At 37.0% G+C, this 6,000-nt stretch overlaps 1 protein-coding gene across 4 annotated transcripts in view; it reads right to left on the minus strand.

Annotated features, from left to right (window-relative positions):
- Positions 1-4,225, minus strand: part of TENT2 (terminal nucleotidyltransferase 2) — a 1,237,070-nt gene extending 1,232,845 nt beyond the window's left edge. For 2 of the 4 annotated variants that reach the window (XM_044063713.1, XM_044063711.1), the window contains exon 1: positions 4,093-4,225. The gene's annotated coding sequence lies outside the window, so the exon portion shown is untranslated. Of the gene's footprint in view, positions 1-3,332; positions 3,927-4,092 lie in introns of those variants that run through there. The other 2 variants (XM_044063715.1, XM_044063712.1) reach the window with 2 other exon arrangements.
- Positions 4,226-6,000: the final 1,775 nt, after the last annotated feature.

Below are 6,000 nucleotides of genomic sequence, written 5' to 3' on the forward strand. Positions count from 1 at the left end.
GGTACTTGCCGGTATTTCAGTAGCAGACACAAGTTTCTCTGTGACAAGTACATCTGTACAACTGACAAACAAGTTTCTATTGTTATGTTAGGTGTACAGGACCGTTTGTCATTGCAGATAGCTGAAGTCCACCGTTAAACCCCTACCAGTTGTGGGAGGTTTTTTTTTTTTTTTTTTTTTACACATATTTCACCCAGAAGCAAGTTACCTTTCTTACCTTGTATATAAAGTACTGTACTGTCATAGCTGAAGTCTCCAATAAGATTTTCTGTAGGCATATTTCACAAAAATAAGTATATAAAGGTAACCATACAGTGCTAATGAATCAACTGTGAAAACAGGCATATGTGCCTAATGGATTTACCCGGTTATCAAATGATAAAGCAGGGATGGTGTGGAACTCCAAAACAGTAATATAATACAAATTAACAAAAGGAATAAATTATGTATACAGCTATGTATGTATAGATAGATATTCCATACCTTAGTTGCGCAAAACGTAAACATATATAAATACATATACATTTCATCGTTGAGATATATATGGAAAAAACAGAAAGTGTGAAAACTTAGTAGGAGAGAGAATCAGAACACAAAGCAAAACTAGTAAGATACCCTGATAAATGTTTTAGTATAATACTTAAAGAATCCCGTATCACTGCAGAAAAAGGTTAATTTAGGGAATACCATTAAGACAGAAGGTGAAAAGATTTATAGTACTGGATATGCCTGGATCGGGTGATGTTTAGCATGCATCATATCACAGAGTACTGAAAGATGGCGCCCAGGTCTCAAAATTCTTGTCTATTGTCAAATCAACAAAAAGTATAAATCGCACTGCAGCTGTATTTTTCAGCTATGTAAGGTGCTCTGAAAAAGTCTTCAGAGTTATATTGCACTGCAATACAATTAAAAATATATAGGTCTTGCTAAAGCTCACAGTCCCCAGTTTATTCAGACTCACTCCTCACATGCAAATGAAAGGACTTGTTTTCCACATTATAAAAACTGCTCCTGTGCAGCATCAGACAAGACATTAGTCTCTGCAGTACTGCCTGCCTGACAATTAAAAATAATAAAATAAAAAAGTTAACCTTACATAATGAAAATGATTCTTTTAACATCACATTTGTCAGTCCGGTATGAATGACAAAAATCCACCGAAACACAGCAGCGCGAAGACGTGATAGGGGTTTGACAGAAAAGTACTGCTGCCTCAAATAACTTTTTGACACTAGATATCTGCTGTACAGGTAATTGTTAATACTGACTTGTTTCTTTTGTTTGTGTGTTTAGGGAGATAAATAAAGCAGAAGACAGAAAAGGATGTAAATTTAAATTACAGAAAAGAGCATAAATGTAATAATGTGAGACTTTCATTTACCACGAAGTACAACTTCTACTTATGTTAGTTCTTAAGTTTCTGAATAATGGTTGCAGGAATCAATTTAATTCCAATATCATTTAGCAGTGTACATAGCAAAAGTATGAAGTCTGCCAAGTACAGCAAGTCACCAACCTAATTACTGAAACTTGGTGAGTGGTTAGTAGTCATCTTTGAAAGATCGTACATGTCTTGGAAGGAATACATTCGATTAGGTGTTTGAATAGCTGGGTATTTTTTTTTTGGGGGGGGGGGTTGCAGCTTTGATTATGTACAAGTTTTAGTTATTTTTGGGCTGTGTAAATTTTGTCATTTGATTTTCTGTACAGCAACATTGTGGTGTCCTATTAAGATCTGATGCACACCTGGCTATTTTATTGTATGTTTGTTCAATTCTGGTGTTAACTTTCGCATGGCAGCAAGAACTGCTGTTGAATACAAAAGACTGGGAAGGAGTAGCAACCTAGATGTTATGACTTGCGGGTGATCACTTAAAAATTTGAATACTATATATAGCAAAATCAGTTTCTCATTTGTTTTGTCTACTGCATAGACTCATAAGTGCTAGAATGAAAAGTGCAAAACTTATCCAACAGCCAGACTTGCATAAAAAAGTGAACATAAATGAAGAAGCAGACAGAACAGGAGAAAATACTACTGACCATAGAAAAGTCTAATGTGTGGCAGTAAGGGTGAAGTAATACCTCTTAGTATGAAAAATCTAGACACATTAGTGACAAATTAATACAATGAAGTAGTTACTGTACAGGTGTCAAAAAAGTAGAAAGACCACCAAGCATTACTTCAAATTATTTAAACACAGAATATTAGATACTTTCAGTAAAGAAAGGAAAGACACAATTCCACTGCACAGTTACAGTGACATCTGGAATACTGTGGACTGTTTGCAAGGCCCTATTTCTGCAAGTGTGCAATCTTAATACTTAACATATACATTATTAAAAAAATTAGAAACATTCAACACACACTACAAACTAATATTTCAATTAAATAAAATGTTCAGAACAATCCATAGTGTCATTCATAAACTGTACAGAAATAAAAGGACACAGTCTGAGTAATGAAGAGTGGATGTTTTTATGAAGCAGTTTGCAAGGACTCAACCAAAGCAACAAGAAAAATGTCACCTCCACATACTGATGAAATAAACCCAAAACAGAAATCAATTAAGCTTCCAAAGTCAAACTTCTTGGGCTGTAACCCCACATTCCTATTAACCTCAAAAAGCACTGCAAACAAATGGAAAGGAAACTCCCAAATAAAGTGAATCCCCAATTTACTTAATTTGACATACAGGTAGTGCTGGTCCAGAGAACATTTTCAGTCATTATCCAAGCCGCAAAGCAGACGACAGAGACAGGAACTGAAACGTGGTCAAGGGGTTGTTAGATTGAACTTGGAAAAAGTATTACATTTTACTGCTTTCTGTGTTAAGTCTGCAAGTTGTAGAGGATAGAATATGTAAGTTGGTTGGAATGACCCCTAGTGAAAAATAATTTTCAAACCAGTATTCATACAGATGAATCGTTTCACGTGGAAAATTTAAAATGCACATCATAAATCTCTCAAATTATGGCCGATTCATCGAAAGATGGGTATGGCAAGTGACAGAAAGTTGAAGTGAAAATCAAGAAACCAAAGATAAATTACCAGTCGTCATAAGATGAGTAAATGTCAGATTGCGTTAAAAAATCATAGTATTTCACTTTAGCTATCAACATTATGTCTGTCAAGTGAACACTACAAATAGTTTTAATATTAAACACCAGGTATGATCTAACAATTACTTTACATTTCAGCAATGTGGCAATTTGCTGGATAATGACATTAAAGGCAACACCTCACATGGCTTCACAACTTCAATAAGAAATCTCCACTTTTAATAAAAATAGCAGAAGCATTCACAGAATTCGAGTTGAGAACTTACTTTCATAAATGCCAATTTTCAAATCGCTGATGTAAAATGAGTTAAGGAGGGTGTTCCTAGGGTTTACCTACCTATTTACACCAAGTTGCCTATCCACCTTCATAACAAACATATTTTGCATAGGCGGTTTACATAATAGTTAAAGACGTAAACTCACAAACACAAGGTAAAATGTTTGATTAGTACCTCTGTTACTAGCTAGGCTTGCAAAGTTTACAGAATGATAAGACAGTAAATACTGTCACCACTAACCAACACAGCAAGCACACTTCTTAAATGCTCCGCTTAAATAAGCTAGATGTTCCAACAAACAAGTAACTCCAGAGTTGTTAATTTTCCTTCCATACCACTCCATGCGAATGTCCAACTTAAAGAGGAACTTCCCTTACTCAAACATCACTACTACAAATATCCGTACGACTTCAGCTATCCCAGATTATTTGTAAATACAACCAAACATCAACAAATATCCCAATTACTAACTACTCAGTACACGCTCAGAGTAAAGCAGATCAACAACTGCTATTCATTACGTCAACAAGCATCTCAAGCACACAAAAAATCAGCCTCCCAAGAGCTGTAACTAACACAGAAATACTCAAATCGGAATTTTTGTTTCCTTCCAGTGAATTACAGGAAGGTTGTTAGATCTACAACGCAAATATCCAATTGAATAGAAACAGCCGAGCCGCCGTATTAATATGCCGAGGTCTGCAAACACAGTTCCATTACAAACCACAAAAAGGAAAAATAATGATACCTATCAGTAAACTGAAAGACACGTCCCAGAGTGCAGATTTGGAACAGGGATCACTTTACGAGTCCAACAAAACCAGAGACACTTTTCCTAATCAGGCAGCAGGGCCAGCTTGGGGTCCTTCACGGAGAAGTAAATCATGTGACTCCACTGCGTTTTTTGATTGGCAGACTGTGCATTTATTTATTTCCATTGATTTACCGGGAAAGTCCCTAGTTTGAGTATTAAGTGAGTTTTTCCTCAGCGAAAGTTAGGGATGAACGGTTGTGATATGCGAATAAACAGTTTAAGAGCTTTCAAAAAGTTTTCAAACGTGTGTTTATAAAAAATAATAATAGAAAACTGAAGTTACAAAAACTCAAGACTTGGTCAGGACCTTCAGCACAATTTATTGTGCTGACATTATACAGAACCTGAAATGCTTTAAAAGTCAACCCATATGTGCCATAATGGACAGTAAATTGATTGAAATGTAGAACCCCCACAGTATGAGTTCCAGCCCTGCAGGTCCGTCATCAAAATGTGTGGTGTCCCTAACGGTTCAGTACTTGGGCCTCCTTTGGCATTTATTTCTCAGATCTCCAGGCAGAGCCAAGACAGTCCACTTGTGTAAATACTCTTACCATAATGTAAATGTTCGACTATATGACTTCTGCAATAGCTTAAATTGTATGGGATACCCTGCCAAAGATTGCTTCTCTACTGCCCCCCACATACACACACAAAGCTTGTAGGGCACTACCCCACACATATGCACACACAATAGCCATCAGATCATGGGAAATAAAGGAGCAGCCATGCCACCAAACTTTAGAGCTTTCTTGCCCCTACCCCCTCCCAAAAAAAAAAAAAAGTCCTACTGTGTCAAAAGCATTGCAAGTTCAGGCAGTGGGAGGGTAAGAGTGGCTGCTGCAGCACTGATCTACTGTTATGTTAAGAGCACTTGAACAACTCTACTATGTTCTTTGTAAGTCACTGCTACAGTAGCTGAAGCTAAATGGGATGATTACCAAGGTTTAGAAAGCAAGGGAGGAGGAAGTATATTGGAATTCAGGAGCCTTTAAAGAACAACCTCAGCAAAACCGACACTGGATCTAGACTTGGAGTCTAGTTTGAAATCTTTGGTAAACGTGTGAACTGATTATCAAGTTGCTGCCTCTTTTATACTTCTGGAGTCCACCCCTTTCCAAAATTCCATGGAAGTAGCCAAAATCTGAGTAGACTGAGCTTTGACTGTGTCTGGAAGTGACTGCCCATGGTGAGCCTAACAAAGGTAATAGCTTGGGGACAATCATCTCAAAATAGTCTGTTTAGATATCGTTTGTTCATTCTTTTTACCCTCACAGGAAATAAAAAGGTCCTCAACAATCTGGAAGGATTTGGTTCTATCAGAATAACATCTGTCTTGCCTTTGAATATCTAAAGTAAGAAGAATCCTTTCGCCCTCAGGCATCAGCTCAAGAAAGAATACCAGGAGATTTGTAAACTCAGACACCACTTTAGGCATGAAGGAAGGGTCAGTTCTCAAGGAAATCCTATCCCTATAAAAATGATTTAAGCTTCCAAGTCAGTTACATATCTGGCAGAGGTCATAGCAATTAAAAGGCTCGCATAAGGGGTAGATGCATATACAAAACCCTCTTCAAAAATCATTTAATAGATGGTAAGACATAAAGGGGGGACTCCAAGGGAAGACAAGTACAAATGGCCAACAGGTGAAGCTTAATTGAAAAATAGCAAAGGCCAACCAGAGGCATCTGGGCCTGTAATATGTCCTAGTTCTTAGAGTGGCACCAACTAGAAAATCTCTTCCACGTTCACAAACGTGATTTTCTAGTAGCATGTTTCTTAGCCTCCTGTAATACCTGCTGCATTTCCTCAGATAAAATGGTCATTATGAGGAATGAAAAT

The sequence above is a fragment of the Protopterus annectens genome, chromosome 2.part2, assembly GCF_019279795.1.
Source record: "Protopterus annectens isolate FY-2018-M chromosome 2.part2, PAN1.0, whole genome shotgun sequence".
NCBI lineage: Eukaryota > Metazoa > Chordata > Ceratodontiformes > Protopteridae > Protopterus > Protopterus annectens.